Raw genomic sequence first — 25,996 nt, forward strand, 5'->3', positions numbered from 1 at the left:
CCGCCACTGCTTTCAACCCACTTTAATGAAGGACATTCACATATTCTCTTTACACACTGCCTCAGTATTGGACATATTTGATTCAGCTGGTGCCTAAATATCAAACTATACAATGTTAACACAAATTAATTATCATCTAGACACCACAAAGTGTGTATGCTTCACCCACCTTCTACAACATATCCTATACAGTAAGCATTGGGTCACTTTTCATGGATTATATGAGTGATTTTCAGTTACGAAGACCATGGTGGGCTGAATAAGGTGTTAACAAAAATGAAGCGTCCAGGAGCCAAATAGTTGAAGTGTTGTCTACATGGAGGACTGTTTCCACTCAAGACACAGGTTGTGAAGAGGACATCTTCAAAGATGATCACACAGAGTCTGTTACTGGCACTTCTTGTAGAGATGGGTATGTCCAACTTCTATATTTCTCTGCTTAAGGGATGTACTCTAACTTACTATATTGATGCAATTCATAGATTTATATTTTTTGTATATCAAGGACCTGTGTAAGTAATGGATGATGTCTCTGTCTGTATTCTAGCTGCTGCACAATCCTCTGAAATTCATCTTGTTACAGCCAATTTTAGAGATACAGTGACTTTGCACTGCTTCTATAAAGGCAACCTGGCACGGTACTTTATGTGGTACAAGCAAACATTGGGTGACAATCCCCAAATCTTATCAGTATTTTACAAGTATAACAAGAATGCAACATTTTACCATTAATTTAAGAGTAACCCTCGCTTCTCAGTGCAAAGCGGTGAAGGAATGAATCACCTAAAGATCTCAGACGTTCAGCTCTCTGATTCAGCCACATATTACTGTGGGAACTCTTATGCCAACCAGGTGATGTTTGAAGAAGGAGCCATTCTGATTGTGAAAGGTACAACATCTGAATTTAGAATGAAAGGAAATAGTAACTAATGTTCTGCAACTATAATGTTGAGGGCTTTTTCCACATTACGTTTTGGATACAATGGCTTAATTATGCTGTATTTGCATAATCAGAAATGAGAATGATTTCAAAAATGTTAAGTTGGGACACAACATACGGAATAGATTTACTGACTTATAAACCTTCTTGTCAGGATCAGGGTCCAGAAACATGTCTGTGCTCCAGCAGCCTGTATCTGAGTCAGTCCAGCCAGGAGACTCTGTGACTCTGAACTGTACAATACACACTGAGACCTGTGCAGGAGAACACAGTGTCTATTGGTTCAGACATGGCTCAGGAGAATCCCGTCCAGGAATCATTTACACCCATGGAGACAGGCATGATCAGTGTGAGAAGAGCTCTGATGCTGGGTCTCTTATGGCAAGAAGGTGGAGTTTGGAGAAGGAGCCAATATAAACTCTCGTTTGCAACTGTTGGACTAATGATTACACCCTTGATCAGCTAGATGCAGGCAAGAGTGTGCAAGGCGGTATTGAATGTGTCACTGTCTGGCACCTTGATTACTCAAAGTTCTCTTGACCTGTGCACCTACGTTGCAAACTTTCATTCATAGGCTAGGTTGTAGCAACCTCATGATGGGTACAGGGAACATTTTAGTATCATGTATTAACCTAAACCTATCATTGAGCTGGGTGAATGGAATATGAATGACAGTCATCCAATAGAAATAAGGCCATGTTCATTAAAAAACAGCCCCGACTGCCACTGGTGTATACTAGTCGTTCTGTCTGTCAGACCAGGCACTAAATCAGACTGGGGGAAAAATAACATAATCAATGATGATGATCTTTTCTACACAGAATATCGTACACAATTATTGCCCGGTGATCATCTGAAATTCCCAATACCTTTCTGATGCATTTCAGTCACTTCAAACCATACTTCCTTCAGATTGAAAAACAGTCAAAAGTACTGTTAGACTGATTTGTAATAGACTGTCATAGCTCCAATTTATAAATGTAAACATTGGTCTTTGATTACATAACTTTTTGTACATGGTTGGGTCGCAAAAGATGTTTGATATCAAAATATGGTCACGGGCAAAAAAATTTGGGAACCCCTTGGTTAGTATCTCTGACACCCAGACAGATCTGCATGCTATGATCATGAGCTAAAAACAAGTATGGGTAGCTGCAGCCCAATATGGTGACCGGAGTATGGGAGAGTGGGTGTGTCGAAAGGAGTGGGTGTATGGAAAGCGAATCAGCTAATTGGGCAGATTTGTTCCCACTCAAGACCGTTTTGCATGGCTGATTTGGCTGAATGACAAGACGATAAGCCGGTGACCAGTGCACCGCTGTTGTATCGACGTGCCTGCTGACCTGAGGTGCTTCTTACTGGGCAGCTATATCACTGTCGTGTCGCCAGCGGTAGCTAACGTGGCCATGTTTTACCATCACATTGTTTTATTTCAAGTAGGATAGCAGCATACACAATAACTCATATTGATAACCATCTAGATGTCACCTTGATACATACAATCTACTACTCAATGGGGAGACCATGAACAGCAACAACACCGGGACACACTGCCCTTTGCTTTCGTTTGCCAAGCACTAATGTCCGGCAACGGCGTGGGAAGTAGCTACCTACTGTAGTAGCCAATATCAGGGTGACAGTCACAGTAAGCACACACATACAACACATTAAGCAACAGTACACCCATAATCAGTATTTATAATAACAAATAAACAATCGTCAGTTTTATAACTCAAAATGTACAATTATTTGTGTAAAACTAACAGTGAAATACGACTCAGAGTCATGCTCTGGCTTCAAAACAGACGTCCAAACTCTCATGGTATGGAGCTCAATGTATGGTAGTTGCGTGGTAAGAAACTGAAGAAAAAAAAACACAGCTCAATCAAAACACTCTAACCTATAGCAGAGAGATTTCGACACACCAACTCCTTTCCACACACCCACTACTTTCCTTTCGACACACCCACTCGGCCATTTTCCAGATACCATATTGGACTGCAGCTACCCCCCTTCTCGCAAAAACGCCTGTCTCTGAAAAGACTTGTCTACCTTTTGTCAGGGTTTACTAAGCCAGAACCCAGAAGCAGACCAGGACAAGGTGAGTTGAAACGAAGGTGAATATTTATTTAACAGATTCAAAAAAACGATGCAGAATTCTCCAGGGGACAGAGCGGGCGGCGGAGATTAGTTGGTGGAGGTGCAGTGGCAGATCCAATAATGGCTCGGCAGCCGCCGACAACCAGGCAGGGGTTGGGTGAAGGTTCCGGGAGATTGACTGCAGATAGAAACAAACGGAGGTAAGTACACCGGCAAGCCAACAAGGTGCAAAACAACAAAACTAACGCTAGAAACTCCAAGGCTGATACACTGACAAACATACTGTTCATGGCTAACGATCCGGCGGGGAATGGATGTCAGGTCAGAGCTTATGAAGGGTGATGATCAGGACCAGGTGTGCAGATCGCTGATGAGATGCAGGTGCGGTTAATCGGGAGATCTCCCGCCTAGCAACGTCGCCCGGCAACCAGGCAGGGAGCGTTCAAGAACCCTCAGGAAACTGGAGATTTCCGAGCAGAAAAATGGCAACACAGGCAGGAATCGACTCAGGATGCAGGGTTCATGACAGTACCCCCCCTCCGTCGAACGCCACCGGGCGGACTACACGGAGCACCAGGATGGAGGCGGTAGAAGTCACGAAGGAGGTCAGCATCAAGGATCTGATGCCGAGGAATCCAACTCTTCTCTTCAGGACCATACCCCTCCCAGTCCACGAGATACTGGAAACCCCGGCCCCGCCGTCTGGAATCCATAATGCGGCACACCGTGTAGGCAGGACCACCTCCGATCAACCGAGGGGGAGGAGGAGGAGGCGGAGGGGGCAACAGAGGACTGAGGAGAACAGGCTTGAGGCAGGAGACATGAAAGGTGGGATGGACTCTGAGCGTTCTAGGTAACTTGAGTCGAACCGCAACAGGATTGATCACTTTCTCCACCACAAACGGACCAATGAACTTCGGTGACAGTTTCTTAGACTCAGTCCCCAGAGGAAGATCCCGTGTGGCCAACCAGACCCTATCTCCGATGGTATAGGTGGGGGCGGGAATCCGGCGACGAATCGCCTGGAGCTGATACCGGTCAGACACTCTAAGGAGGGCCTTTCTGGCCCGATGCCAGGTCCGGTGGCAACGACGAATGTGGGCCTGAACAGAGGGCACTGAGAGATCCTTCTCCTGAGAAGGAAACAAGGGAGGTTGGTAGCCATACAGGCACTGGAAGGGAGACATCCCAGTGGCAGATGTAGGGAGAGTATTGTGGGCATACTCAACCCAAAGCAACTGAGAGACCCAGGAGGTGGGGTTGGAGGAGACAAGGCAGCGTAGCGTGGATTCCATCTTCTGGTTGGCTCTCTCCGCCTGACCATTAGATTGGGGGGGTGAAAACCAGAGTGAGACTGACTCTAGCTCCAATGGCCAAACAGAAGGACTTCCAGACAGCAGAGGTAAACTGAGGACCACGGTCGGAAACTATGTCACTGGGCAACCCGTGGACCCTGAAAACCTCCCTAACCAGGATCTCGGACGTCTCAGAGGCAGAGGGAAGCTTGGAAATGGGCACAAAGTGGGCGAACTTGCTGAATTTATCCACGATAGTCAGAATGACCGTGTTCCCCTCAGAAGAGGGCAACCCAGTGACAAAGTCCAGGGCCAGATGCGACCATGGTCGCCGGGGAATAGGGAGGGGGTGAAGTAGTCCAACGCTGGGCCGATTGGCACTCTTATTCTGCGCACACACTGGACAGGCAGCAACAAACCTCCGAGTATCTTCTCCCATGGCAGGCCACCAAAATCGTCTGCGTAATGCCATCGTCCGAGCCACGCCAGGGTGACAAGCCATCTTGCTGGCATGGGACCATTGGAGGACAGCAGAACGAACCGACTCAGGCACAAACAACCGACCGGGTGGACGTTACCGGGACCGGGCTGCGTCCGAAGGGCCGCCATAACCTCCTCCTCAATCCTCCACATAACTGCTCCCACGACACAGTTCCGGGGAAGAATCGTCTCGGTCTTGGCCCCACTCTCCTCCGTCTTGGAGAACATCCGGGACAAGGCGTCCGCCTTGCCGTTCTTAGACCCAGGTCGGAACGTCAGGGAAAAATTAAAGCGTCCGAAAAACAAAGTCCACCTGGCCTGACGGGAGTTGAGACGTCTAGCCGATTGCACGTAAGCAAGATTATTATGGTCAGTCCAGACAATAAACGGTTGCTCCGCCCCCTCCAACCAGTGGCGCCACTCCTCCAAGGCAAGCTTCACCGCGAGAAGCTCCCGGTTACCCACATCGTAGTTCCTCTCCGCAGACGAAAGACGACGAGAGTAGTAGGCGCAGGGATGGAGTTTACTGTCAGTGGAGCATCGCTGGGACAGGATGGCGCCAACCCCCACATCAGACGCATCCACTTCAACGACGAACTGACGGGCCGTGTCAGGTTGAGAGAGAATCGGTGCTTTGGTGAATCGTCTCTTCAAATCCAGGAACGCTCGGTCCGCCTCAGGATTCCAACTGAAGGTCCTGGTACTGGAAGTCAGGGCAGTCAAAGGAGCGGCCACACGGCTGTAATCCCGGATGAATCTGCGATAGAAATTCGCAAACCCCAGAAACCTCTGGAGCTGCAATCTCGTACCGGGCTGGGCCCAATCCAGAACCGCCCTAACCTTCTCCTGGTCCATCCTAATCTCTCCCCTGGAGATGATGTACCCGAGGAAGGATGTAGTGTGGGCATGAAATTCGCACTTCTCGGCCTTCACGAACAGGCGATTCTCCAACAATCGCTGCAGAACCTGCCTGACATGCTGGACGTGGCTGGAAGGTTCCTTCGAGAAGATAAGAATGTCATCCAGGTAAACAAACACAAAGAGACCGATCATATCTCTTAGGACGTCATTCACCATACTCTGGAACACTGCTGGAGCATTGGTCAGTCCAAACGGCATCACCTGATACTCGAAGTGACCCATCTGTGTATTGAAACCCGTCAACCACTCGTCCCCCTCTCTGATCCGGACCAGGTGATACGCATTGCGTAGGTCTAGCTTGGTGAACACAGTAGCACCCTGTAAGGAGTCGAAAGCAGAGCTCATTTTTTTTTTGTTGACATTTTTAGTCATTTAGCAGACGCTCTTATCCAGAGCGACTTACAGGAGCAATTAGGGTTAAGTGCCTTGCTCAAGGGCACATCGACAGATTTTTCACCTAGACGGCTCGGGGATTAGAACCAGCGACCTTTCGGTTACTGGCACAACGCTCTTACCCACTAAGCTACCTGCCGCCCTCATCAAGGGCAGGGGATACTTGTTCTTGACCGTGATATCATTCAACCCCCGATAATCAATACACGGTCGAAGAGAGCCATCCTTCTTACCCACAAAGAAGAATCCTGCCCCCAGGGGTGATGACGAGGGACGAATGAGACCAGCAGCTAGGGACTCCTTGATGTAGGTCTCCAAAGCCTCACGTTCAGGTCGGGAGATGCTGTATAACCGTCCCTTGGGATAGACAGCTCCAGGGAACAGGTTTATGGCACAATCATATGGTCGGTGGGGAGGGAGTGACAGAGCCCTCTGCTTACTGAACACTTCTCCCAAATCTCGTGATATGTCTCGGGAACCAGGGACAAATCTGGGGGGTTTAGCCTCAATCACCTGACTGGGGAACAGAATGGGAACAGGCAGTCTTGAGGCAGTTAGCATGACAATCAAGGCTCCAACTAGTTACCTTGCCAGTCACCCAATCGAACGTGGGGATTGTGTTCTTTCAGCCAGGGGTATCCAAGGACCAGAGGAACATAGGAAGAAGGCAGAATGAAGAATGAGATAACCTCAGAATGATTCCCTGACAACAGCATCTTAACCCGGTTCAGTCCTCATCGTGATACGTGCCAGACTACTGCCGTTCAGAGTGGTAGCTTCAATGGCTTCCGGTAATCGCTCCTTGGAAAGCCCCAGCTGTTCCACCATGTCGGCATCAATAAAGCTTCCATCGGCACCTGAATCGACGAAGCTGTTAATCGCTAAACTCTGATTCCTGTTCATGAGGGTAGCCGGGAAACGGGTCTGACAGAGGTACTGAGAGAGTTGAAACTGGCTCGCTAAAAGTCCTCCCAACTTTAGCGAGCCGAGCAGTTTGACGACCGCCGGGAACAAGTGGAGATGTAATGTCCCGAACTACCACAGCAGAGGCAGCAGTTGGTCTTACGTCTATGTTGGCGCTTCTCCTTGGTTAACCCGTGCCGCCCCACTTGCATGGGTTCAGAATCTGGAGGCAGGACCTCTCCACTAATCCTGTGTGGTGGACAATGATCGACGCATTCTGGTCCATCCCCTGACCCGACTGGAAACTGAGAAATTGATTGATTGGACGGGCCCCATTGCTTCTCCCTCCTTCTCTCTCGAACTCTGTTATCCACCCGAATAGACAAGGCTACCAAGCTGTCCAGGTCACTAGGCTCCGGATAGGAGATCAACTCATCCTTGAGTTGCTCCGACAGCCCCTGGTAAAAGGCCGCTTGCAGTGACTCCTCATTCCACCCACTCTCCACAGCCAATGTCCTGAATTCGATAACGAAGTCGGCAACGCTCAAGAGTTCCTTGGCGAAGAGAAAACAGGCGCTTGGCTGCGTCCATACCTCGGACGGGATGGTCAAATAGCCTCCTCTCATCTCGGCCGTGAACTCCTGGTATGAAGCCATGCAGGTGTCCTGCTCGTTCCCATACGGCTGAAGCCCACTCCAGAGCTCTACCACGCAGCAATTCAATGACAAAGGCTATCCTAGCCTTGTCTGTGGCATAAGAGTGGGGCTGTAGATCGAACACTAATCCACACTGCATAAGAAAAGAACGGCATCTTCCCAAATCCCCCTCATATTTATCAGGCGTCGGAACCTTGGGCTCACGGAAGGGCACAGCTCCAGAAGCGGCAGGCGGATGGGTGAAACCCGGTAGTGGATTCTCCACCGGCAAACTGAGCTGAGCCTGGATCCTCGTCAGACTGGTAGAAAAGTTCCGAACTGACAACGCTATCTCCTGTAGTGCCGTGCTATGTTGTCCCAACATCTTCTCCTGATGGGTAATGGCATGGCGAACAGAGTCCAGGTCCGCTGGGTTCATTTCTGGCCGGATCGTTCTGTCAGGGTTTACTAAGCCAGAACCCAGAAGCAGACCAGGACAAGGTGAGTTGAAACGAAGGTGAGTATTTATTTAACAGATTCAAAAAAACGATGCAGAATACTCCAGGGGACAGAGCGGGCGGCGGAGATGAGTTGGTGGAGGTGCAGTGGCAGATCCAATAATGACTCGGCAGCCGCCGACAACCAGGCAGGGGTTGGGTGAAGGTTCCGGGAGATTGACTGCAGATAGAAACAAAACGGAGGTAAGTACACGGCAAGCCAACAAGGTGCAAAACAACAAAACTAACGCTAGAAACTCCAAGGCTGATACACTGACAAACATACTGTTCATGGCTAACGATCCGGCGGGGAATGGATGTCAGGTCAGAGCTTATGAAGGGTGATGATCAGGACCAGGTGTGCAGATCGCTGATGAGATGCAGGTGCGGTTAATCGGGAGATCTCCCGCCTAGCAACGTCGCCCGGCAACCAGGCAGGGAGCGTTCAAGAACCCTCAGGAAACTGGAGATTCCGAGCAGAAAAATGGCAACACAGGCAGGAACCGACTCAGGATGCAGGGTTCATGACACCTTTGAAGCTGTATCTAGTCAGGCTAGAGTTTGGGTTAGGCTAGGGTTACTGTTAGGTTTAGGGCTGAGGTTAGGGATAGGGTTAGAGTTAGGCTAGGGCTGGGGTTAAGGGTTAGGGCTGGGGTTGGGGTTAAGGGTTAGGGTTAAGGCTAGTGGACAGTTATTTTGAACATGTATAATCCATCTGTAGGGGATTATACAAATAAAGCCTTACCAACACTAACCCTGATAGGGTGAAGCCTTGTGGTCACCTATTAACCCCACCTAACCCAAACACCTATATGAACCCCACCAAACCCAAACACCTATATCAGTTGTTCCCAAAATTCTTTGGCCTGCGACCCAATTTTGATATCCAACATTTTTCGAGACCCCACCATATAAAAAGAGTGACGTAATCAATGGCCAATGTTTACTTTCTAATTGGTCTAGTACAAATCAGTCTAACAGTACTTTTGACAGTATTTAAATCTGAAGGAAGTATGGTTTAAAGTGACTGAAAGGCACCAGAAAGGTATTGGGAAGTTCAGAAGATCACCAGGCAATAAAGTTGTATGATCTTCTGTGTAGAAAAGAATATCATAATTGATTACAGTATGTGTTTTTCCTTCCCAATAGTATTTAGTGCCTGGTCTTGTCCACGCTGTTCTAATGAGTCCTGAGTGCTTGTGGGCAGTGTAGAGGGAAACAGAAGACACATAAGTGTTCCTAAGAGTCTTATCTTTCAGGGATGGGGTCAGAATATGCTGTAACTTAAACCGTTCAAAAGATAGAGACACATTTGTAGGAAGAAAACAGAAACAGCTCTGTTTATTACAACCGCAACTCGCGGCTACCGGAGGTTACTAACGTAACCCCGGTTCTATGAACCAAGAGCGATTTTGTACATTTTATTTCAGATTTATTCTTGTGACACCATTTTTTTATCAGAGGACAGACACCACATGGGGTCGCAACCTTTAGTTTGAGAAACACTGACCTATATTTACCCAACCGAACTCAAACACCTATCGCAATTTTGATTGAACACAAATATGCTAAATTTCTGTTTTTACACTCCATATAAAACGTCTGTGTCAATTTTGCTTTCTGTAAATAGACATTGCTGTCCAATACCAACTACCACGCCCACTACCAATCAAATCCCCTTTGATCTCACTGTGATCTCAGAGTGAATAAAGAGGTCTGCTCTGATTCACAACCAGACAGAGCAGAATAGATCTACAAACAGAATGTCCAGAACCTTCCTACCAGCTCTACTGCTCTATGGATTGAGTAAGTAAGCCACTGTTAAATCTAGATTGACTGCATCCGTCAAGTATAACAAGAATGTTCAGTGCAGCACTTTTTCCTGATTTCTAACATGTACATGTGATATCAATGACGATAGTTATTAACTTAGGACTTTGTTCTCTGTGTTTCAGGTTTGGTCTCTATTTTGGTTTCTCAGTCTCAGACTGTGGAGGTCCGTACTGGGGATACCATCTTCTTGCAGTGCTCCAATGTTACAACGGTTGTGGGACACACAGCATGGTTCAAGCAAGTCAACGGATCAGAGCCTGTCTGTATCTCATCTATGTACGGCTTTAATTCAACACCTCATCTCCACAATGGTTTTCAAAGGAGCCATTTGGAAATGTTCAGCAACAACACCACTATCTTTCTCAAAATCACAAATGTGGAAATAGCTGACTGTGGCCTGTATTTCTGTGGATTGTATCCACATAGCCACATGTACTTTGTCAACGCAACAGTTCTAAAAATTCAAGGTACGTTATCAACTATTTATCTGGCTTTTGATACATTTGAAAATGTTTATCAACCTAATCAGGAGTTATCATGAAAGAAAGGCAAACCATTGATGGACATATTTATTTTATTTATTATTATCATTCTAATTTTGAGAAGAAAAAAAAACGTATCTATTCTTACTAATCTCAATGTTATAGGTCACAACGGAGGTGAGGAAATACAGGAGTCATCTATAGAGCGTGAGTTTCTTTTTTCATTGTCATGTAGATTATTATTTTTTAAATTAAGAAACAAAAACGCATTATGTTGAGGTCTGTCAATAAAGGGCGACCAAATGATTTAATAAAATCTAATCTAATAGGACATTGTAATGGAACTATCATTCTAGTAGGAGAGGATGATGATGGAACCATGTACCTCCTTCCCCTGGTTGTGATCCTGGGTGTTGTGACTGCTGTTCTACTGATAGTCATCCTCATCCTGGTCCTCAAGATCATACGAGAGGCAAAAACACACAACACAGGTAGGAGCCCATTTCACGATAATATGGGTCCTGTGAACTACACTTCAAATGTGGATGTTTTTCCCGTGACATACTGTACAATGATGATCAGAAGAGTCAGTGTGTACGCTAGAATGGAATGATCCATTAATCTGTTCTCTCATCTCTCTTTTATATCATATTCAGGACCTAATTCTCAAAGACAACCACAAAATGATCAGGTAAATACTGCATGGTTAAATACTTAATTATAAGCAATTCAGAAACGCTGAAAATTACAACTGTAGTCTATGTCATGATGTTTGCAAATCTACAGAATCAAGATCCAGATGCATTGAATTATTCCGCCCTGAATTTCACCTCCAAGAAGAGGAAGATGGAGAGAAGGGAGAAGGAGCTGGAAACCCATGTAGTGTATGCTGCTACAAGATGACAAAGAGGAGGAGGATGGAAGATGAGGAAGATTGGTTTGACATATCTTTGAATACACGTTTAAATATTTCTAAATTGAATGTGTAGTTAAATAAAATGTTTTGAAATCTCTGTAGCTCTCTCCAACTCAGTTAGGCCACACAGCTCAGTGGTGCAGGGTGAGGTTAGAGAGGAGGATTTAGAAGTCAAAACACAACTGTTTAATGGCTGCAGAGGAGTAGTTGCCTCTTTTGGCCTCTCTTAACTTAGATCTCTGTTGTGTGTTTTAGTGATTTTTTTATAGGGTGACCCTGAGGGGCAAAGTACCCAGCAGTAGACAATTGTATTGATCACTTATAAAGACAAATAAAGAGTTAAAAACAAAATTGCAATTGTCATGATTGTGTTTGTCAATTAGTATTTCCTGTCTTGGCTTTGCACTGATCATAGCCCCCTATTCTGAAAATCACCTTATAAGGAGAATAGGACTGGGGTCTGAGGTAGAGGAGGGGCCAGTGAGGGTATTGCTCACTTCCTGTGGTGTGAGTGACAGGAAGGATCATCTCAGTGTAGAGTGAGACCTGCTGAGGTGAACATCACTGGGTCTCTCATAGACTAACACTGGGGGATGAAATGTACCTTATGCTCTCTCTCTCTCTCGCCCGATTTTCAGTCCACCTGCTGTCAGATAGACTGGGGAAAATATTTGTGTGTAAGAGTAAATGCCTGGGTGATTTGAGGGCGTGGGGGGTGGGGTGGGGGGGCTCTTTACACACGTCTCTTCATTTGTTCATCTGGACGGTAAACACCAGACCCCTGCCGCTCAGTTAGATGTGCAAAGTATGTCAAGAATACAAACAAGCTAAAAGCATTTTCCAAACCCTAAACTGTGCAGGGTTTCTTAAACTATGTGTCCTGAGTTATGAGAATACATCTATAATCACAAACTATTTCTTCTTACTTCGGGTCGTTGGAGGTCGATTTGGGTCACGGGAGGACAGTTAATTTCTCATTTGGGTCTCGAGTTGAAAACATTTAAGAACTCAAATGTCACGATCGTTAGACGGAGTAGACCAATGCGCAGCGTTAGTTGCAAACATACTTAAACTTTATTATCTTTAGTGATAATATGAACAACAAAACAACAAACGAAACGTGCAGTCCTACGGTTAACACAACCAACACGGAAACAAACCAAATGGAAACAAGATCCCACAACAACTGTGGGTAAACTGCCTGTTTAAATGTGGTTCCCAATCAGAGACAACCAGCCACAGCTGACACTCGTTGCCTCTGATTGAGAACCACACTGGCCAACATAGAAATAGAACACATAGAAACTACACACCCTGGATCAACATATAGAGTCCCCAGAGCCAGGGTGTGACAGTACCCCAAAGGCGCGGACTGAGACCGCGCCTCAACATAGACAAACCAGGGGGAGGGCTGGGGGGCCTTTCTCCCTCGGAGGCGGTTCCGGCTCGGGCTTGACCACCACCCTCCAATAATCCCCGTAGCGCCCCCTGGTCCGGTCTGGCCCCGCTGGCTGGAGCTGGACTGGACATCGTAGGAGCGGATTGCTTCAGCTCCGTGTGGAGGCAGCTGACCGGTACCTGACCAGGAACCGGTGACCCAGGCACGGGTTGTGCCAGACTGACGACGCACACCCCTGGCTTGCGGTGCGTGGAGCAGGAACGGGCCGGACCGGACTGACGCATGTGCACCCCTGGCTTGGTGCGTGGAGCAGCAACGGCCGGACCGGGTTGACGATCGCGCACCCCTGGCTTGGGCGGCGTGGAGCCGAACGGGCCGCACCGGCTGACGGGCGCACCCTGGCCTGGTGCGTGGAGCAGGAACGGGCCGGACCGGAGCTGGACGATGCGCACTCTGGCTTGGTGCGTGGAGCAGCAACGGCCGGACCGGGCTGACGATGCGCACCCCTGGCTTGGTGCGTGGAGCCGGAACAGGCCATACCGGGCTGACAAAGCGCACCCCTGGCTTGGTGCGTGGAGCAGGAACGGGCCGGACCGGGCTGACGATGCGCACCCTGGCTTGGTGCGTGGAGCAGGAACGGGCCGGACCGGGCTGACGACGCGCACCCCTGGCTTGGTGCGAAGTGGCAGGAACAGGCCGGGCCGGGCTGGCGACGCGCACCGTAGGCTTGATGCAGTGGCAGGAACAGGCCGGGCCGGGCTGGCGACGCGCACCGTAGGCTTGGTGCGAGTGGCAGGAACAGGCCGGGCCGGGCTGGCGACGCGCACCGTAGACTTGGTGCGAGTGGCAGGAACAGGCTGGGCCGGGCTGGCGACACGCACCGTAGACTTGGTGCGAGGGGCAGGAACAGGCCGGGCCAGGCTGGCGACGCGCACCGTAGGCTTGGTGCGTGGAGCAGGAACAGGCCGGGCCGGGCTGGCGATGCGCACCGTAGCTTTGGTGCGAGTGGCAGGAACAGGCCGGGCCGGGCTGGCGACGCGCACCGTAGGTTTGGTGCGAGGTGCAGGAACAGGCCGGGCCGGGCTGGCGACGCGCACCGTAGGCTTGGTGCGAGGAGCAGGAACAGGCCCGGCCGGGCTGGCGACGCACACCGTAGGCTTGGTGCGAGGAGCAGGAACAGGCCGGGCTGGGCTGGCGACGCGCACCTTAGGCTTGGTGCGAGGAGCAGGAACAGGCCGGGCTGGGCTGGCGACGCGCACCGTAGGCTTGGTGCGAGGAGCAGGAACAGGCCGAGCCGGGCTGGCGACGCACACCATAGGCTTGGTGCGAGGAGCAGGAACAGGCCGGGCCGGGCTGGCGACGCACACCTTAGGCTTGGTGAGAGGAACAGGAACAGGCCGGGCCGGGCTGGCGACGCGCACCATCCACTTAGTGCGGGGAGCAGGAACGGGCCGGACCGGACTGGTGACGCACACCACTTGCTTGGAGTGAGGAGCGGGACTGGGTTTCGTCATAACCCTCCGCTCCCTCAGCTGCCTACCGAGTTCCTCTCGCCGTGCCTCAATTCTCACCTTCTCCCTTATCGCCTCCAATAGCTCCACCCTCTGCACCACTAACTCCTGCTCCCTCCGCACCAATAGCCCCCTTAACATGGTGGCCTCCTCACCTAACCTCCTACTACGCCCTGTAGCTGTCTCCTGCTGCCCCGTCGCTCAAGCCGTATGCCCCCCCTAAAATTTTTTTGGGGTTGCCTCTCGTCCGTCCGACGACGACACTGTTGACGCCGTTGCTCCTCTCTCCGTCGCGCCTCTACCGTCTCACTCCATGGACGGCGATCCATCCCGGCCTGGATTTCCTCCCAGGTCCAGGACCCCTGCCCGTCCATTATCTGCTTCCACGTCCAGGCTGCCTGCTCCTGGACACGCTGCTTGGTCCTGGTATGGTGGGATCTTCTGTCACGATCGTTAGACGGAGTAGACCAAAGCGCAGCGTTAGTTGCAAACATACTTAAACTTTATTATCTTTAGTGATAATATGAACAACAAAACAACAAACGAAATGTGCAGTCCTACGGTTAACACAACCAACACGGAAACAAACCAAACGGAAACAAGATCCCACAACAACTGTGGGTAAACTGCCTGTTTAAATGTGGTTCCCAATCAGAGACAACCAGCCACAGCTGACACTCGTTGCCTCTGATTGAGAACCACACTGGCCAACATAGAAATAGAACACATAGACTAAACAACACAGAACAAGAACACATAGAAACTACACACCCTGGCTCAACATATAGAGTCCCCAGAGCCAGGGTGTGACATCAAAGCATTCAGGAAGAGGAAAAAGTGCAGATAAAGATGGTGTCATCTCAATAGTTTTTTTTCAACTTCCTTCAACAAAAAGAAGGTATTGGAAACAAATAAAGGTTTTAAATTAGGCCAACAAAAACATATATTATTCAATGCTATTGCGGTTACAACTAATATAAGTGTTTAATGATGGAGGCTTATGATGAAAGCCAAGAGCCAGAAATGCAGCTTTTATGCAGTGGTGTATAAATTTACATTATGGATGTCACGTTGTATAATGATTAGAAGACAGGCGCAGGAATACGTATTAGGGATTTTACTACTCCACCCAACACAAATATATATATATACACTGCTCAAAAAAATAAAGGGAACACTTAAACAACACAATGTAACTCCAAGTCAATCACACTTCTGTGAAATCAAACTGTCCACTTAGGAAGCAACACTGATTGACAATAAATTTCACATGCTGTTGTGCAAATGGAATAGACAACAGGTGGAAATTATAGGCAATTAGCAAGACACCCCCAATAAAGGACTGGTTTTGTAGGTGGTGACCACAGACCACTTCTCAGTTCCTATGCTTCCTGGCTGATGTTTTGGTCACTTTTGAATGCTGGCGGTGCTTTCACTCTAGTGGTAGCATGAGATGGAGTCTACAACCCACACAAGTGGCTCAGGTAGTGCAGCTCATCCAGGATGGCACATCAATGCAAGCTGTGGCAAGAAGGTTTGCTGTGTCTGTCAGCGTAGTGTCCAGAGCATGGAGGCACTACCAGGAGACAGGCCAGTACATCAGGAGACGTGGAGGAGGCCGTAGGAGGGCAACAACCCAGCAGCAGGACTGCTACCTCCGCCTTTGTGCAAGGAGGAGCAGGAGGAGCACTGCCAGAGCCCTGCAAAATGTGTCTGCTCAAACGGTCAGAAACAGACTCCATGAGGGTGGTATGAGGGCCCGACGTCCACAGGTGGGGGTTGTGCTTACAGCCCAACACCGTGCAGGACGTTTGACATTTGCCAGAGAACACAAAGATTGGCAAATTCGCCACTGGTGCCCTGTGCTCTTCACAGATGAAAGCAGGTTCACACTGAGCACATGTGACAGACGTGACAGAGTCTGGAGATGCCGTGGAGAACGTTCTGCTGCCTGCAACATCCTCCAGCATGACCGGTTTGGCGGTGGGTCAGTCATGGTGTGGGGTGGCATTTCTTTGGGGGACTGCACAGCCCTCCATGTGCTCGCCAGAGGTAGCCTGACTGCCATTAGGTACCGAGATGAGATCCTCAGACCCCTTGTGAGACCATATGCTGGTGCGGTTGGCCCTGGGTTCCTCCTAATGCAAGACAATGCTAGACCTCATGTGGCTGGAGTGTGTCATCAGTTCCTGCAAGAGGAAGGCATTGATGCTATGGACTGGCCCGCCTCGTTCCCAGACCTGAATCCAATTGAGCACATCTGGGACATCATGTCTCGCTCCATCCACCAACGCCACGTTGCACCAAAGACTGTCCAGGAGTTGGCGGATGCTTTAGTCCAGGTCTGGGAGGAGATCCCTCAGAGACCATCCGCCACCTCATCAGGAGCATGCCCAGGCGTTGTAGGGAGGTCATACAGGCACGTGGAGGCCACACACACTACTGAGCCTCATTTTGACTTGTTTTAAGGACATTACATCAAAGTTGGATCAGCCTGTAGTGTGGTTTTCCACTTTAATTTTGAGGGTGACTCCAAATCCAGACCTCCATGGGTTGATACATTTGATTTCCATTGATAATTATTGTGTGATTTTGTTGTCAGCACATTCAACTATGTAAAGAAAAAAGTATTTAATAACATTATTTCATTCATTCAGATCTAGGATGTGTTATTTTAGTGTTCCCTTGATTTTTTTGCAGTGTATATATATACACACACATACATACATATATATATACATATACATTTAAATATACATATACAGTAGGGGAAAAAAGTATTTAGTCAGCCACCAATTGTGCAAGTTCTCCCACTTAAAAAGATGAGAGTGGCCTGTAATTTTCATCATAGGTACACGTCAACTATGACAGACAAAAAGAGAAAAAAAAATCCAGAAAATCACATTGTAGGATTTTTAATGAATTTATTTGCAAATTATGGTGGAAAATATGTATTTGGTCACCTACAAACAAGCAAGATTTCTGGCTCTCACAGACCTGTAACTTCTTCTTTAAGAGGCTCCTCTGTCCTCCACTCGTTACCTGTATGAATGGCACCTGTTTGAACTTGTTATCAGTATAAAAGACACCTGTCCACAACCTCAAACAGTCACACTCCAAACTCCACTATGGCCAAGACCAAAGAGCTGTCAAAGGACACCAGAAACTAAATTGTAGACCTGCACCAGGCTGGGAAGACTGAATCTGCAATAGGTAAGCAGCTTGTTTTGAAGAAATCAACTGTGTGAGCAATTATTAGGAAATGGAAGACATACAAGACCACTGATAATCTCCCTTGATCTGGGGCTCCACGCAAGATCTCACCCCGTGGGGTCAAAATGATCACAAGAACGGTGAGCAAAAATCCCAGAACCACACGGAGGGACCTAGTGAATGACCTGCAGAGAGCAGGGACCAAAGTAACAAAGCCTACCATCAGTAACACACTGCGCCGCCAGGGACTCAAATCCTGCAGTGCCAGACGTGTCCCCCTGCTTAAGCCAGTACATGTCCAGGCCCGTCTGAAGTTTGCTAGAGTGCATTTGGATGATCCAGAAGAGGATTGGGAGAATGTCATATGGTCAGATGAATCCAAAATAGAACTTTTTTGGTAAAAACTCAACTCGTCGTAGTGTTTGGAGGACAAAGAATGCTGAGTTGCATCCAAAGAACACCATACCTACTGTGAAGCATGGGGGTGGAAACATCATGCTTTGGGGCTGTTTTTCTGCAAAGGGACCAGGACGACTGATCCGTGTAAAGGAAAGAATGAATGGGGCCATGTATCGTGAGATTTTGAGTGAAAACCTCCTTCCATCAGCAAGGGCATTGAAGATTAAACGTGTCTGGGTCTTTCATCATGACAATGATCCCAAACACACCGCCCGGGCAACGAAGGAGTGGCTTCGTAAGAAGCATTTCAAGGTCCTGGAGTGGCCTAGCCAGTCTCCAGATCTCAACCCCATAGAAAATCTTTGGAGGGAGTTGAAAGTCTGTGTTGCCCAGCGACAGCCCCAAAACATCACTGCTCTAGAGGAGATCTGCATGGAGGAATGGGCCAAAATACCAGCAACAGTGTGTGAAAACCTTGTGAAGACTTACAGAAAACGTTTGACCTGTGTCATTGCCAACAAAGGGTATATAACAAAGTATTGAGAAACTTTTGTTATTGACCAAATACTTATTTTCCACCATAATTTGCAAATAAATTCATTAAAAATCCTACAATGTGATTTTCTGGATATTTTTTTCTCATTTTGTCTGTCATAGTTGACGTGTACCTATGATGAAAATTACAGGCCTCTCTCATATTTTTAAGCTGGAGAACTTGCACAATTGGTGGCTTACTAAATGCTTTTTTCCCCACTGCACATGTACTAATCAGGGGGAATGTGAAGCAGGTGTGCGTAATGAGACAAGACAGTCCGGGGTTGGTGGTAATGATCCATGTCAGTTTCGCCTAGAAAGCCGGTGACTAGACATCCGGAACTGGTGAACGGAATGAGCAGCAGTACCGGGGGGATCCATGACAATGGATTACTTTAACCCTTGGGCTGGGATGGGTTGGGGTTGGTAGTATTAGAAGCAATAGAGATCCTTCACTGTTTCCTGACCAAAAATCAAAAGATAATTAATTTCAGTAAATGTTTCATTTCTCTCAAAAAATAAGCAGCCGTATAAAGCCAATATTTGATTGCCTAGATCAAGTAACTCAGAACTTCTTTATGTTGTCTTTTTAAAAGGTCATTCCTGGGAAGCTCAAACTATGGTAAGCTAGAGTAGTCATCCAGTAAAATCTCTAGTTTCAGTGTTCCCTCCTACTGTATGATGGGTACATGTTAAGTGCCATAATATATAAGATGCATATCAAGAGTCCCACTGTCAGACACACACACTACACAGTGCAGAAATAACTAACGTTACAATGATGAAAAGATAAGTATTTTTGTTTTACATCAACTTGGGTAAGTGTACGATTTTTTAATTTAGTTACTTTTAAATAATTTGTAGTATGTAGTTTGAATATGATAAATGAAGTGGATGTTCTGTCTGTTATGGGTAGAAATGGTTGGAGATGGAGAGGAGACTACAGCTGTAACTTGACCATATCCAAGACAGAGCCAGGGGACTCAGCTACATACTATTGTTCCATTACAGCCATCTATGAGCAAACATTTGGAGAGGGAACTGTTTTAATTGTCAAAGGTAACACAATGTCTTTCTTCAATTTCAAATTGTGTGGCCCTGTACGTTGATATGTTCATACAACCGCTTCATCAAATGCTAGTGATGAATACATGGCTTGACATATTTTTCAACCACTTAGTCTTACTTTAGTTACTCACTCTCGTCAGACTCACAGTCCTACAGCATGTCTGTGCTCCAGCAGCCTCTATCTGAGTCAGTCCAGCCAGGAGACTCTGGGACTCTAAACTGAGACCTGTGTAGGAGAACACAGCATCTATTGGTTCAGACATGGCTCAGGAGAATCCTGTCCAGGAATCATTTTCACCCATGGAGACAGGACTGATCAGTCTGAGAAGAGCTCTGAGACTGGGTCTCCTACACAGAGCTGTGTCTACAACCTCCCTGTCACGGTCGTCTATGTCGTCTAAGTATGACCAAAGCGCAGCGCGTTGAACGAACATGACTTTATTTAGATAAAGTGCACGAACCAAAACAATAAACACTGACGAAACGTGAAGTCCAACAGTACACAGACTGAAAACGGAACAAAAACCCACAACACCCACAGGAAAACATACAGAATAAATATGGCTCCCAATCAGAGATAACGAGCCGACAGCTGACACTCGTTACCTCCGATTGGGAGTCATATGACTAATCACGAACAACAAACCCAACCATAGAAATGAACAACTAGAATCCCCAACATAGAAATACACCCAAAATGAAATGAACAACCCTGGCTCAAATATAAGAGTCCCGGAGCCAGAGTGTCACAGTACCCCCCCCTAAAGGTGCGAACTCCGGGCGCACCAGCATACAGTCTAGGGGAGGGTCTGGGTGGGCGTCTGTCCACGGTGGCGGTTCTGGCCCTGGTCGTGGTCCCCACCCCACCTTAGTCACCACCCGCTTCCCTAGCCTCCTCCACATGACCACCCCCCAACTAAACCCCACTGGATTAAGGGGCGGCACCGGACTAAGGGGCAGCACCGGACTAAGGGGCAGCACCGGACTAAGGGGCAGCACCGGACTAAGGGACAGCACCAGGATCAATGGCGGATCCTGGCTGGCTGGCTCTGGCGGATCCTGGCTGGACGGCTCTGGCGGATCCTGGCTGGACGGCTCATGGCTGGCTGAAGGATCTGGCTGCTCATGGCTGGCTGACGAATCTGGCTGCTCATGGCTGGCTGACGGATCTGGCTGCTCATGGCTGGCTGACGGATCTGGCTGATCCTGTCTGGCGGAAGGCTCTGGCTGATCCTGTCTGGCGGAAGGCTCTGGCTGATCCTGTCTGGCGGAAGGCTCTGGCTGATCCTGTCTGGCGGAAGGCTCTGGCTCCTGGCAGACGGGCGGCTCATGCAGCGCTTGGCAGACGGACAGTTCAGACGGCGTTGGGCAGACGGGCAGTTCAGGCGCCGTTGGGCAGACGGCAGACTCTGGCCGTCTGAGGCGCACCGTAGGCCTGGTGCGTGGTGCCGGAACTGGAGGTACCGGGCTGAGGACACGCATCTCAGGGCTAGTGCGGGGAGAAGCAACAGGGCATGCTGGACCCTGGGAACGCACATAAGGCCTAGTGCGTGGTGCCGGAACTGGTGGTCCCAGGCTGAGGACACGCATCTCAGGGCTAGTGCGGGGAGAAGGAACAGGCCGGGCTGGGCTGGCGACGCACACCGTAGGTTCTGTGCGTGGAGCAGGAACAGGCCGGGCTGGGCTGGCGACGCACACCGTAGGTTCTGTGCGTGGAGCAGGAAGAGGCCGGGCTGGGCTGGCGACGCACACCGTAGGTTCTGTGCGTGGAGCAGGAACAGGCCGGGTCGGGCTGTCGACGCACACCATAGCCTTGGTGCGTTGAGCAGGAACAGGCCGGGCAGGGCTGTCGACGCACACCGTAGCCTTGGTGCGTTGAGCAGGAACAGGCCGGGCAGGGCTGTCGACGCACACCGTAGGCTTGGTTCGTGGAGCAGGAACAGGCCGCATCCCGGGCTGTGGAGACGGATAGGAGGCCTGGAGTGAATAGCGGCCACCACCCGTCCTGGCTGGATGCCTACCACACACTCTGTGTGAGGCATCCGCACAGGACGTACAGGGCGGTGTACCCCTGGCCTAGTGGGCCTCCTGGATGCGCCCCCTTCTCTCCTCCGTCAGCCCCGTCGTCCATGCCGTGTGCTTGATGCGTGGAGCAGGAACAGGCCGGGCTGGGCTGGCGACGCACACCGTGGGCTTGATGCGTGGAGTAGGAACAGGCCGGTCCGTACTGGGAACACACACCACTGGCTTTAACTGGGGATCAGAACGGGCCGGACCCGACTGGTAACACACATCAGTCTCTCACGCGCCCGTGCACAACAACTTCCCTTCCTCTACTCGCCAATGGCTCCCGTAATCCGATAGCCTTCTCTCACGTCTCCCTGTGGCAGCCTCCTGCTGCCCAGCCGCTGCCATGTGCCCCCAAAAACTTTTTGGGGTTGCCTCTCGTCCTTCCAACGATGACCCTGCTGACGCCTTGTTCTCCTCGCTCCAGGGCCTTGATCTTCCCCCCAAGGTCCCTTGCCCCCGAGCATGTCCTCCCAGGACCACGATTTGCCCACCTGGGCCATCGCCAGCCTCTCCATCTCCTTACCAGGCGCCTCCTCCCATGTCCAGTCTCTTTGCTCCTGGACACGCTGCTTGGTCCTTTTATGGTGGGGTTTTTCTGTCACGGTCGTCTATGTCGTCTAAAGTATGACCAAGCGCAGCGCGTTGAACGAACATGACTTTATTTAGATAAAGTGCACGAACCAAAACAATAAACACTGACGAAAGCGTGAAGTCCAACAGTACACAGACTGAAAACGGAACAAAAACCCACAACACCCACAGGAAAACATACAGAATAATATGGCTCCCCAATCAGAGATAACGAGCCGACAGCTGACACTCGTTACCTCCGATTGGGAGTCATATGACTAATCACGAACAACAAACCCAACCATAGAAATGAACAACTAGAATCCCCAACATAGAAATACACCCAAAATGAAATGAACAACCCTGGCTCAAATATAAGAGTCCCGGAGCCAGAGTGTCACACTCCCCAAGAGGAACCTCAGCCTCTCTGATGCTGGGACTTACTACTGTGCTGTGGCCTCATGTGAGGAGATTCTGTTTATATTCATTTAATATTGCATTGATAGATAATGAGCATTGTAAATCATGTAATCCTTTGGGTTCAGAATATGTTTTCCCCCTGACTCACACTGCTCTTGCACTGGTCACATCAAACATTGTGTTTGTGATTGTCATCATTCTACTGACATGTGGGATATGCAATGAAAGGACCAGAGGGCCTAAAGGTAGAGTCAGGCTTGCTGTTGTTCTGCATGTTTCATGCATATTACTAGTTACACTAATATACTTGCTGTTGTGGAATTTTTCATTGACTATATTTTTTGAAAATGTCTAAACCATATTGATTGTTTTAGCGAGATTGCTTGTATATGTAACATGTTATATTCTTCTTGTTTTTAATTTGAAGATGCAACTGAGAGATCACTAACCCAACCAGTTGATCAGGTTAACTCTTTGTTGTATCACTCCACCTTGTTATGGCTCCACCTCTCTCACACAGAACCAAGACAGTGACATGGTAAACTATGCAGCTGTGAGTTTCACTGCCAAGAAAAGCTCCTCCTCCAGAAGAGAGAGAGCCAAGACCAGCAGAGAGGATGCAGAGCACTCTGAGGTCAGGTTCTTTCAGCAGGAGTGAGACATGTGAAGAACCACATCCATATCCATTAGAAATAACTTTGAAGGCCTTGTGATGACTGGTAAAACAACTGCTTTTAGTGCATAAATAACATCTAAGTAAACTAGGAAATAGCTCTACTTGTAACCTAGAAAAGCGACTTGTACAGAATGCACTAAACAAATCACCCCTGCTCCAGAAAAGTCACAAAAAAAAGCTAGGGTGCGAGGACAAGATGGTTGAGCTCTTGGTCTTTCTTCTTCTCTGCAACTCTTGTAAGTGACACATTTCCTAAGAAAGTCTACTTTCAAGCTAGGTTCAATAATATGTGTTTGGTATACTGTCTTTTTGTCAATGGAAATACCTGATTTTGTTGTGACTAAATCATCTGAGATTTCTCAGCCTGCTCCATTCCTAGCAGCAAAGTTGCGGGACAACGTGACAGTTGAATGCCATATAACCAGTAATGTTGATCACATGGTATGGTACAAGATGACCACTGGCAAGAAAATCCAGTGTGTGGTGTCGTATCGGGTGAATGGTGGCAATTATTGCTGATAAACAAAGGAGTCCTCTCATACTGAACTTTGATCATAAGGTTTATTCAGATCACAAGCTTTAGCATAAGTGACAGGTGACATGCCCACCCGGAGAGCGACGCCTGAATGGCCGCTCTGCCTTCTCCTTCGCGTTTTCCCCCTACTTATAAACAATGCAAAAAGATGCTCCCTCTTCTGGCCAATCACCAGTCTCCCCTGTCTACAACACACTTCCTGTCTGTTGTATGTGGCGTTACACTAAAACATTCCCCTCTTGATACTAAAATCAACATTCTTTCAGTTCCACTTAAAACATTAACAACGTCATAATCTCAATACACGACATATCCCCCCTTCGAGACGAACAGTCTCGAAAACAAACAGAATAGGATTATGACAAGTAACAATTTATCTTATTGAGTATCTTTAACATTAAACCAAAAACATTATTCTCTAGAGTGTAAATACCTTTCTATTAAATAACTGTTTATGAAGTGTGAATACATTACTATGAAATATGAACAGATCTCTATGGAGTGTAAGAGCGAAAAACTGTCTGGCAACCTTCGTTCCAAATCCATCCATCAATCAAGACAGTAAAATTCTCTCACGGTCCCTCTGCCCCAGGCAACCACCTCGGTACTCCAGATAACCTCATAAACAATGTAAATGCATTTGAAACTATGATGCAATTAAATACACATGTAAGCCCCTGCAAACAAAATCCTATCCAAAAAATATCCACTCTAAGGCTGGTCAACCCATTGGACCCTATAGTGGACCTCTCCCTGCCTAGACTCCCTGTCCCTAAGCATTCACGAAATAAACAAAAACATCTAAGATCCTCACATGTATTCAATAACATCAAATATCCTTCTACAAAAATTAATACGTAAGAGTATGACACAATTATGTATTACACATGCAAATATGTCTATATTTCATTGCAGACACTGGAATGTAGTCCACTACACTTCATCTCCCCATAGTCTCCTCTTCCAATGGACTGTTGATGATGGAATCAGAATCTTTCCTTGTTTCATCTCCTCCAGTCATATTGTCCCTTCATATTGTCCCCCAAATGCTTCTGGAAGAAAAGAAAAAACCAAACAGTATCTTTTGCAAAACAACACTTTCAAATTGAACATCAATATCAACTAAGAATATAGAAATGATATATAAATGATGTATGAATCACATTAACCCATTCCCCCCTTTGATTCATAAATCATACAACAAATCACACTAATATTGAAAAAAAAAAAAAAAAATGATCAAATCATAAAAAATGATATTTATCCATTCAGTTCCACTTGTCCATCTTCATCCAGATCAGGAACAGTCAACAACGGCATCTGAGTGTTGTCTCCAGGCATCACTCTCCAACCTATCTCAATATCATAGCTTTCTCAAAGGTCAGTAACAAATTACAAACATCACACAGTGTTATCAAAGCTGCAATTAAATGTAACCCATCACTGCCCCTACTGGCCTACCTGATCTTGCAACCAATACTTCGCTGACTTCCCCTCCTTCAGATCTCCCAAATGCATCCCTTATATTCTTCAATGCATATATAACCCTAGTGATAATATCTGAACTATCTGGACTCAAAGTATACCTAATATTATCAATATGATCTTCCCAAATGTTACACCATACCATGGAAAAAGTCCCCCCTTCTCCCTTAGATGTATCCTTCAATGATAGGCTTGAAGACTATGACATGTAGCCATGTCTCTTTTCATCCAATTTCAAACCTAGCTTCAGATTTCTGTGTCCAGTGCTACCCCTCTTATAATGGTAGAAACCTCATATGGAAGCTTCAACGTTGACATGTAACAACATCCTGTCTATCCATAGGGTAAGAATGTATATGCTTTATCACCACAAAACCTCCAAATAGCTCTAAAATTCCCCATAGTCACATTGTCAGGCAAAAGCTAATCTTTTAACCATCAAAGTCCTGCTCTTCTTACTACCTGGTACATAAAAAGTAACATATTTCTCATTACTACCCTTAAGGTCATGCATACCCAAAGTTATCATATAACATCACAATCTAATATTCCCATAAACATACCCCTTACCTCGTATGTTTTATTAGAACAAAAACAACTTTTAGCCCTCAATGGTTACACCTCAAATGCTTCAGGGTTTGCTGTTACCTGATTTTACTTTCCATCTAACAAATGCACACAAGTTAATTCACTTAACCAAATAACACCTAAACCTAGGCTT

At 47.6% G+C, this 25,996-nt stretch overlaps 1 pseudogene; it reads left to right on the forward strand.

The window, feature by feature from the left end:
* The first annotated feature begins 408 nt into the window (after positions 1–408).
* LOC123486993 overlaps positions 409–25,996 on the forward strand; it is a 33,024-nt pseudogene continuing 7,436 nt past the window's right edge.

Source organism: Coregonus clupeaformis, unplaced genomic scaffold, assembly GCF_020615455.1.
Source record: "Coregonus clupeaformis isolate EN_2021a unplaced genomic scaffold, ASM2061545v1 scaf1416, whole genome shotgun sequence".
In the NCBI taxonomy this organism is placed as follows: Eukaryota; Metazoa; Chordata; class Actinopteri; order Salmoniformes; family Salmonidae; genus Coregonus; species Coregonus clupeaformis.